The 10,480-nt window shown below is 40.0% G+C and overlaps 1 long non-coding RNA gene across 8 annotated transcripts; it reads right to left on the reverse strand.

Annotated features, from left to right (window-relative positions):
- Positions 1 to 198: 198 nt before the first annotated feature.
- On the reverse strand, positions 199 to 9,269 carry LOC122877787. 8 transcript variants are annotated; one of them, XR_006378331.1, is made up of 4 exons: positions 9,172 to 9,269; positions 3,811 to 3,889; positions 1,706 to 1,844; positions 199 to 365 (listed from the first exon to the last, which is right to left on the reverse strand). It is a non-coding gene; the product is annotated as an uncharacterized LOC122877787 (long non-coding RNA). The 8 variants fall into 8 exon arrangements; XR_006378329.1 differs by having other exon boundaries at positions 1,706 to 1,947; XR_006378343.1 differs by lacking the exon at positions 9,172 to 9,269 and adding an exon at positions 8,242 to 8,287.
- Positions 9,270 to 10,480: the final 1,211 nt, after the last annotated feature.

Raw genomic sequence — 10,480 nt, forward strand, 5'->3', positions numbered from 1 at the left:
CAGCCATTTCTCAGCTAATGCATGATGCCTAGAGTATATGGATGACTAGATAACAGTGGATGGTGTGCTGGATCATTTCAAGTGCCTCTGACAAGGTTGATGGGTCCAACTTCAAATTGATTTTGGAAATAGGATAATTGCACCAGAACTACAGTTGACACAAATGTAGACACACACAAACATCCTCAACTGTTAAAATATGGTTCACATCCTCCTTTATTTTTAAAAACATATTTGCTTGCAGATGTCTCTGTTTTCATTGCTGTCTCTTCATCCTGCTGCTGTGGATGAGCTCACTACTGTCTCCTGGCTGACTCATCTTGGTTGGTTCCAGCAACAGACGATCTGACTGACGGCTCCCCACTCTGCATGTAAAGTACAGAGAATTATTCCATCTCTGCGAAATCTGAAAGGCGTGCAGTGCAGACTCACTGAAAACACTCTGTATGCATGAGATGTTACTGATTCCACTGAGCTCATCAGTGTGTCTCCCACAACAAATTGTTGTGGCCAACACAGTATTCAGTACATATGCTAGGTGGACGTGATGTGACAGAATGTAACTTATAAGAATACATAACAAAATGTGTTTAATGTCCAATCCAATACATGTTGTACAGTAGCTACAAAAGCAGTACACAAAAGCATGTGACGTCAGGCTTGTCACACGAAGCTTTGACAGTTTGCTTTGTCATACTGTCAGCTGCTCCAGTGGCAGTGGCTGTACTGGGCAGAAGACTCCATGGGACAAAGTTTTCTAGCAGTGTGGCTCTATGGATGGAAATGTTGCTTGGTCAGTCCACCACTTTGGTTCAACTGAAATATCTCAACCACTGTTGGCTAGATTGCCATGAAATTTTGTATAGACATTCATGGTTACCAGATAATAAACCTTCATGATTGTAGTGATCCCCTGACTTTTTCTCTAGCGCCACCATGAGGTTGACATTTCTGGTTTTGAATAAAATGGCTCAACATCTATTGGATGGATTGCCATGAAATTTGGTAAATCATTCCAAATTTTTTTGGTCAGGTTTATGATCAAAAATCTGCAAAACTAATACTACATTCTCACCAGCTTCAGATCTACTTCCTGTTTAGTGCTACTTAGCAAATGTTAGCATGCTAACACATTAAACTAAGATGGTAAACATTGCAAACATTATACCTGCCAAGCATCCGTGTGTTAGCATTGTCATTGTGTGCATGTTAACATGCTGACATTAGCATTTAGCTCAAACCAATACTGTGCTTAAAGGGCAGATTATGCTAGAAAAAACTAGTTCGTATAACGTGTTGTCCGACTAAGTCGGAAGGCAAAAGTGTTTATAGCTGTTCCAATCTGCCACACTTGAAGGTGGGGTGAAAAGTCAGCCGTCATAGAGAAGTGTCTCTCCTGGAAGGCATTCACAGTGTTGCACGCGTCTTCAATATATTGATAACATTGTTTAGAATTTAGTTTTTAAACAAAAGGTTGTATACTATTCATGTCCAGATTTTTCTTAGTCTGTTCTTTTGGTAAATGGTCGTCATCACAGATTTGTTTGGACAAGTGGAAAGTTAGAATTCTTAACTTTAATGCATTTCTCTAGTTGTACTAAGAAAAATGCGAATAATGTAAAGGAAATCATTCAGACAACAAATGGAACATTTCTACTGTTCCTCTATGCACAAAATAGAAATAAAATGTTCAGCACGAACTTACCAGTGTTCCCAAAAGAGGGACACTAAAAGTAGCATCCCATATGTGGGAGTCTCCTCCATGGCAACTTGCCTTTACCAGGCCTCAATCAGCTAAGTGGCAGGACACATGGGAACCCCTTACCCATCTCGAGACAGGGCTCCTGAGACCAGAGCAGAGGGAAGTGAGTACAGCAGACGGGCTCTGTACAGTAAAGCCCATTATTGTTGGTCCGAGGTGTAACAAATATCCACAGTGCCTTTTCCCTGAGAGGACACATGGAGACAAATATTATGAAGGGTGGTATTAGATGTAGCTTGCTCCTTCAGTCTTGCTCCTGCTCCCAGGGCTCTTCTGCTATAAAAGCCTGTGTAATGGGGATAATGATGAATACTTAACACAGTCTGTGTTGTGTGGGAGTAGATTATTTCATGCCATTTTAACTGTCATAATTTGAATTGTACAAAGCAGATGTTAGGCATGAAAAAGCTACAAGTATATTAATGACAAAATACATTTTGATGTGAAACGTTGAATGAATTAAAAACTGCACATAGTATCTTTAACCAGTGTCGAATTACACCGGGCTTTCGGGGAGTCCTATTTTTCAGGAGTGGGGGTTGGGAGGTACTTAGACATACACGCACATACATGAATGCGCCTGCCTAAGTGCAAAAATATACTATCAATACATTTTAATTCATACAGAGAATATTTAGCCTGGGACAACAAAGAAAGAACAAAGAAAATTATTTACCGTTGCAATGTTTTTTTTTCTCCACCAAGAAACAATAAAAATGCCAACTCACAGTTGACAGGTAATGTTTGAATTGCTTTGTTAAACAGACCAGACCTTGGCTGCATCCCATGACAATTATGAAATTTAGGCCTTTCAGCTTTATTTTGGTCTTCACCAGCTCCTAAGAAAAATCTCTTTAGCTGCTTAATGCTCAGCTTTGTTCACCAGCTAGCTGCTAACTTAGTCTCTCTGTTGTTTGGTGCTGAGCAGGTAGAGCACAGACGGTTTTCAGAGCTTTTTCACTGAAAAAGATTAGAAACATTGCTGATGAGAGTGAACCAAAACAGTAAAGTTGCAGGGCATAAAACCAAAACAATGAGCTGACAGACACTAAAACGCTCTCTAGAGTGGAGGTGAACTGCAGAGTCAGGTGATTATTCTCTGTGGGTTCATCACTACAAGGGACGGTTTTCACATTGCACATAGTCAGTTGACCTACAGTTAATATAAACATATTGATTATTGCAGCTTTAATTTAGCTCTTTTAGTTCCATTTACACATACCTGACTGTATTGCTGACCACTTGCCAAAGCATACACCATGATGCTTTAAGTTTCTGGATCAGTTTTCTTACTTTCTAGGAATCTACAGTTTTATTTTAATGATGGATGAAATGCACATTAATCCATTACAGTAAAATGTCTGCTTTTATCATTGTCTTTTTAAGCCGGTATCCTGACGTTACCATTTACTGTCTGAACTGATGTCAATATTTAATTGTAATTCAGGTGCAAAACAAGTCAACCTTGACTGCTTCTGCTCATTTGTGTCCCTGACTGACTGTGGAAGAAGAGGTTGTCCCTGGGCAAGATAGTGTCTGCTCCATCCAGCCTCAGCCTCAGCCTTTAGCTGTCAGTCAGCCGCAGACATAATGAAGTTGTGCTGCATGATGTCCAGTGTGCTTGGTGGCATATTGGCTAGCTCATCAGCAGCAGGAAATATGTTTGCAATATATAAGGATGACAATTTTTTCTATCAGCCCTCTTTCTTCCACTGTCTTTTTCATTTTTTTGCACATTCGATCTAGCCTCCTTTACTCTCCCTCTCTCACTCCTTTTTGGAAGTGCCATGCAGCTGTGGCACCTGCCCTGAATAAGATGACGTCTGTGGCCTGAGTGAGTCATCGAGATCCTAAAGAGCTGTGAGGAAACTATAGCAGGGCTGAATGACTGTACCCTCCTTCCCCCTTCCCCCATAAAGCTCAGGAAGAGGCAGCTCCAATCATCCAGCTGAACAACAGGCACAAAATGAGTAGCATTAAACTCTGAGATAAGACACTGTGCAACTCTTTTGTACGTTTCTAGTCCTTTGACTTTCAAGTGTGATTACCTGGTCGTAATACATAATACAGCTCTTGACAAGGTGATGACTTTAATCAAGCTTCAAAGGGAACGGCATCATGTGGAGTCTACACACACACAAACACACAAACACAAACACACAAAAGAAGAACACACTGATCTGTTTTTTCTTGTTGTTGAAAAGCACAGAAACGGTAAGCCAGAAGGCTTTGCTCAGAAGCATACTGACAGGTATGGAGTCAAGAGTACTGAAACATGAGCTGTTGACCAAGTGGTGTACAAGGTCTTATAACTAGATATACTCATCTCTTCATTACTATTGATCAACATAGAGTGAAAATTACTCATGACATGGATGTAGCATTGGTTTTTATTCCTGTTGTAAAGTCTCAGATCAGTTTTCAGTACTTCCACAGTCTTGCAGTCCTTTTTACTCTACTTACTAAACATCAGTGCGTAAGCATTGTCATTGTGAGCATGTTAGCATGCTGATGTTAGCATTTAGCTCAAAGCACCACTGTGCCTAAGTACAGCCCCACAGAGCTGCAAGCATGGCTTGAGACTCTTTGTCTTGTTGGTGTACAATTCAAAATCAGATAAGTTTCAGTTCAGTTCAGCCAATCACAAGTCGTGTGTTTAAATGAGAAGTAATTGTGGCTCAGATCTTGCCTGATCCAAGATTGAACCAGTTTATTAGTCATTTGAGACATTTAAACACCAAAAAGGATACTGCAGATGCATTTTAAAGTTATATCACATCCTATTTGGATTTTAAAGACATCAGATTCATCAGAGTGTAAAAGTCTGGTCACTACATTACCCTGCTCCATCAAAGACACAGCCCCTTCCCGGTCCCTTGATATAAATGCTTCAGTAGGCTGGTGTCTGACTTTTATTGGATCGCTCTGTCACTGTGCCCATGTGGTTATGGGAAATCGGCTCCTGCTCCCAATTATACAATCCTGTTCCAGTGGCAGGCGCCATTCATTTTTGTCTATTGTGTGTGGTGGCAGAGAGCTGGTTATGCCAAAGCTTTAATCAGAAATTGTCCAATTATACCAATTATGCTGTAAAAACACAGACTGTCCCACCACTACTGAGATTTTGCCGTAAGCAAAGTGTGGTTAGTATTCACTGCATTTGCACAAAGCTGTTTGAAGAACAAAAACAGTGAATATGGATGGGAAGTTGAAGGAAAGTGATAGATAGGTAGACATTGTGAGGTTTAATATCTGTTTCATGACCATTGCTCAAACCAAACAATTAATAATACCTTGTCAGATGCCAGCAACTGTCTGAATCCTTAAAAGTGTTGTCTACGTGGAGGCACAAAAGCTCTGCAGAACGCTGATGTTATAAGCATGTTTTCCAGGTCAGGACGACGCAGAGCAGCTCTTGTTTAACTGCTGTCTCTTTTCATGCGTGGAGTGATCAGTCACACCTGTACAGTCACTGTAAAAGCGGTGGCTGTAAAGGGCCTGTGATCTCAATAAAACACCAAACACCTGGGTCTGCTTAGCAACGAGTGTATACATGCATGTGTGTGAGTGATGACACAGAAGAACACACACACACACATTCAGAGGGAATGAAAAGCTGAATTCAAAGTCTGATTGTGTTTCTTTGTGGGAAAGTTTGCACCCACCTTCACTTTAAAGACAGTGAAAACAAATGTGCAAATCTCAGATGTGAACATAATCCACAGACTTTGCTGAATACGCCTGCATCTCTGTGGTTACAGTAGACTATGACCATATCCAGAATTTTTTATTCATTATTTCAAACTTTTTGCAGGAAGGAAGTAGTCAGTTTTTAGCTCAGCTACTGTACTTTACAGCCTGTGCGATCATCAGGAAGATTGTTTAGATTAAATCTTATCTTACATGGTGCTTCAGTGGGTTTTCAGTCTGATCCGGGTTACCATAGCAGCTTTAAATCTAGTTTGAGTCTCTTCTGCACACTTGCAGTCTTTGTCCTTGGACCCAAGTTGAAGAAAACATGATACTAATTTTGTTATGCTTAACAGAGCAAAAGATAAGGTCTCATCACATTCCTTAAAGTGATAGTTTAATATTTTGGAAAATACACTTATTCTCTTTCTTGCCCAGGGTTAGATGAGAGGATCGATACCACTTTCTGTACGGTAAATATGAAGCTGGAGCAAGCAGCTAGTTATCTTAGCTTAGCATAAAGACAGGAAACAGGGGGAAACAGGTAGCCTAGCACATAAGCTCCGGTAAAACAGCAAATTGTTGTTTTTCTTGTACACATTAAACAAGCGAAATATAATGTGATAATTACTGAGATTCAGAGGTGCTGGTAGGGGGATTTTGTTACCTTTGGACAGAGCCAGACTTGCAGTCTTTACGCTAAGCTAAGCTAAGCTAACAGGCTGCTGGCTCCAGCTTCATATTTATCGTACAGATATGAGAGTTGCATCAATTTTCTCATCTAACTCTTGGAAAGAAAGCAAATATTATATTTTCCAAAATGCTGAAATATTATAACTTGAGACAACAATTAACTTAATTAAGTTAATTTCAATTAACTTTATTTTTCGTGTTTGTTCTGTGGGCTATAGAGATCGCACAGGAAGACACCCTGACTACTAACAACAGCTTTTAGTGAGAGATGGAGAGGCCATAGGGCCCGTCTACTGCCAACATGCCTCGCAAGTAACACACAGCCTTGAAATTCCTCTTCCTCTGAAACACAGAAGCCTTGAGTGTGGCTTGATGCAACAATGTTAGGACTCCTAACAGATTTTTACTCTCAGACTTTACTCATATACAGAAGTATTACAAATTTGCATCTAGCACAGTTATCAGTTATGTCATGTTTTTTAACCTGTTCAGTAAAAATTCAAAAAGAAACATAGATTTATAGTATTTCTTTTATCTTAAACCAACATTTCACTTTGGGTTTCACCTTTGAGGGCACATTCATGTGCAAGGGTCATGTAGAGGCATTGACTTAATATTTTTTCTTGTCCCTCTTTATAACATGTGTCAGCTTATTTGAACATGCTAACTTTTTGCTGCCTCAGTACTTTAATGTGCTAAAGGTCAGAATGATGCAATTGTTAACTTAAATATTCTTGGTCTTCTTCAGTCTTGGAATTGAGATTCTGTTCTTTATTACAACAATGGTGTGAACAAAATATTTACTGTCTGTATGTTTTCTGTGTTTTCTGGACTTTGTAATGTTGACCCTCATGTTGCACAACTAAAAACAATTATTTCTACTCATTCAAATTCTCACCCAAAAAAGAAACTCTAATTTTTCAGCCTGTGACAGAACACCATAAATGTGCTGTTGAGTTTGACACCAGGCGAAGCGTCTCACATAAAAGGTGTTAGTGTGTCTAACCTGATACCGTTCCCAAATTCATAATAATAAGCCTCAGCCTTTGAGTCATTTGGACTGTGTTTGTGAAAATTTAACTGGGTTTTCACTCTGAAATGTTCAGTGATGCGTACTGCGTGCATGCTTGTGTTTTTATGTGCATCAGTGAATGCAGAAAAACACATGTCATATATGTTTATGTGTGAAGACAACATATTCTATAATATAAATTTACATTTTAAGTAGAAAAAGTTTACCTCCTCTTAATGACACATGAATGACTGAAGCAAATCCATGTAGAAGGCATTAAAGATACATGTAAGAATAGTATGTAAGTATTGGCCACCTGTCGAATTCATACTCCAGACAAATAGGGGGCAGCATATCACCAGAGTAACCGCTAACTGCTGCTAACTGTAGCTGCCGTTAGTTAGGTCATTTAGCTGTGCAGCTAGCAGTCTTATTGCTCGCTGTCTTGCCCGGACTGGGAGTTCAGAGCGCTGGGGAGTGTTTGGTGTTTACACCGCTAGCACAGGAGCTTTGGAGGCCTGAGCGGGGGTTATGGCGGGTTCAGCCCCAGGGGTGCCAGGAGCCAAACCCGGCAAATAAAACACTGTGGTGTTGTTGTACTGAGGGCAGACTGGATGCTACAGTAACTCACTATCGCATCTTGAGCTACAAAGTGGTATTACGAGACAGGACGGGCCAGGGCTAGCTGGTTAGCATGCTCACTTCAGTAGATATCTCTGCAACATGATAGATAGACCTCTTGGACATAACATCATAACTGTGATTTCTTCACATTCTGTTGATAATTGTAGTATTTTTTTAATGTTTTAAACCTAACTTCTTACATATAGCTACTTTAAATCTGAAATCTGTGATGTTTTTAACTAATACATTATTCTTAAATGCATTTGGTGGAGAGTGATGGGAACGGCACATTTACTGTGGTTGGAGATACTCACCACAGTCTACTAATGAGAAATGCTGATCAGGTTTGTCAGGTCACACCTACTACTGGATATTTGAAAAAATTTGTATAAAGCGGTTTGGTCTTAAGACTATAAGTTTGAAAATTTTAAAAAAGGGAGTTAGAAAGAAGTGAGCTTACCAGACCTCTGTAGCCTGCTCCTCATCTCTGCTTGAGGCTAGCGGCTCAAGGCTACATTAGCCACTACTAGCATAACACACCGGAATCTCTGACGGAACTGTTGGCGACTGAGATGCATTGTGGGAAATGTAGGCTGGTTCTGCTGCATCGATTTTGATACTTTTTTATAGACTGTCCATCATGAGTCCGACAATGTTATAGGGGTGCAATGCTAAATTGGTGGAATATTCTTTTAAAATAGTGCCTGATATTATGTACATTCAAGACTTATTAAAGCCTGTATGTGTAAAATTCCTGTATCTGACCACTCGTACTGGTATCAAAAAAGACACTGCTGCAGAGAGCAAAGTATGATGCTAACCGGCCTCTCCAGAGCCGACCTGGAGACGCTGAGATGGGTTGAAAGTAAAACATAGACATGCAGCAGTTTTCACTAGGATTTTCTAATTTTACCACTAACAAAAACTTGTGCCATCGGAATAATTAGCTATAATCACATTCTACACATAATGGTTTTACAGTTGCAGCAAACTGCAGCTTATTTCATCCAGTTTTTGTTAATTAAGTAAACTAAAGTAGCTAAACCTCACTTGGAACTCTTTCGGCGCATAATCTTAGACCAATACTCTGTTCTTCTCTTTTGGATGTGATTCATTGATATACCTTAAAACATGTGTACATTAATTGTAGCCTTAATAAACTGGGTAACAAATAAGTGGTTCTACTGTATATGCACAGTCTTAAAAAAGAGCCATATGTACACATGTAAGGGCATATTATTTTCCATAGGCCATTATGTTCTCTCCATGAGGCAGTGACGTAATCTGTACTTTTTAACCTGATGTTATGGACCAATTACACACACTGCTCTGCACTAAAGAAAGGGAATCATGAGGGACAATAATACAATGTGAACAAACTGCTTCTTACCAGTTACAGGTGTCCTGGGAGTCACTGACCTCAGGTGTGAAATGTCCCTCCTAGGGGGTTGGTATGCATTAGCAGTTTCCCATGCAGCAGATGGCAAACCAAAGGCAATGAGTAGATAAGACAGACGAGCCAGGTAAAGAAGAGGGAGGGGCTGAAATGGATTAATCTCCCACTGCTTGGGTGTTGGAAGGGAAGAGCAACCTACATGCATCAGTGGGTGGGGGGAAGAACTGCGGTTTTAAGTACTATTACACAGTATGTCATCTCAGGAGCTGAATTTTAATATATATATTGTTAAAATACAAGGTTTAATGGATTATAGAGATACAAGGTTTTCCCAAAGCTCACATTCATGGAATTGCATAACGTGAAGATTCAGAACCACCTGTTCTCTGTTGACCTCCAGTAACCACCCCCCACCCATCCCACCCCTCCTGTCATGTACTTTCATTCAGGGAGTAGCTTAGCAATTTAACTAAGGAGGCTTACTTGTCAGACTCATCTGCTTTGCAAACTTCCACCATCACTTGTGCGCTTTCTCACAGTTAACACTTGCGTTGCTTAGATTTGCTGTCATTCAGCTTGGTCATGTTTGCTGGGCTGTGAGACACATAAATTCAACACATGTACTTTCTTAAAGGTCCAGTGTGTAACATTTAGGAGGAGCTATTGGCAGAAATGGAATATTATATTTATAAGTATGTTTTCATTAGTGTATAATTGCCTGAAAATATGAATTGTTGTGTTTTTGTTACCTTAGAATAAGCCATTTTTATCTACATAGGGAGCGGGTCCACTTCCACGAATGCCGTCATGTTGCACCACCATGTTTCTACAGTATCCAAGAACAGACAAACCAAACACTGGCTCTAGATAGGGCCTTTCGCGTAACAGATAACCTTTAACAGATAACCATGTCTACCCAGCAAGTGGGTCCTGTATCAGTTTTAGCTGCTCCTGTTTCTGTTGCTTCAACCTACAACCTTCAACCTTTTTTATCATTTAATTTAGCTTATGTGAAAAAGTAATCCCATCCTACTGGTGGAGCGTAACACTTACACAATGACATAGTAATGCTCTTTTGGCTTTAAGATATAAACAATCTCACTAACAGGCCACATTTGCAGGCTGGCAAAGCTAGCCTTGCCTAGTCTTGTTTAATTAATAACTCATTGTCCAATTATGTGTTGGTGTAATAAACACACAAGCTGGCGCATTTATTACGGTTGGCACATTCAACATACACTGCTATGTTGATCAGCTTGTTAGGTCGTTCCTGACCTGGGTGACTGCCAGTAAAGTCAGTTCA

The sequence above is a fragment of the Siniperca chuatsi genome, linkage group LG1, assembly GCF_020085105.1.
Source record: "Siniperca chuatsi isolate FFG_IHB_CAS linkage group LG1, ASM2008510v1, whole genome shotgun sequence".
NCBI classification, from domain to species: Eukaryota; Metazoa; Chordata; class Actinopteri; order Centrarchiformes; family Sinipercidae; genus Siniperca; species Siniperca chuatsi.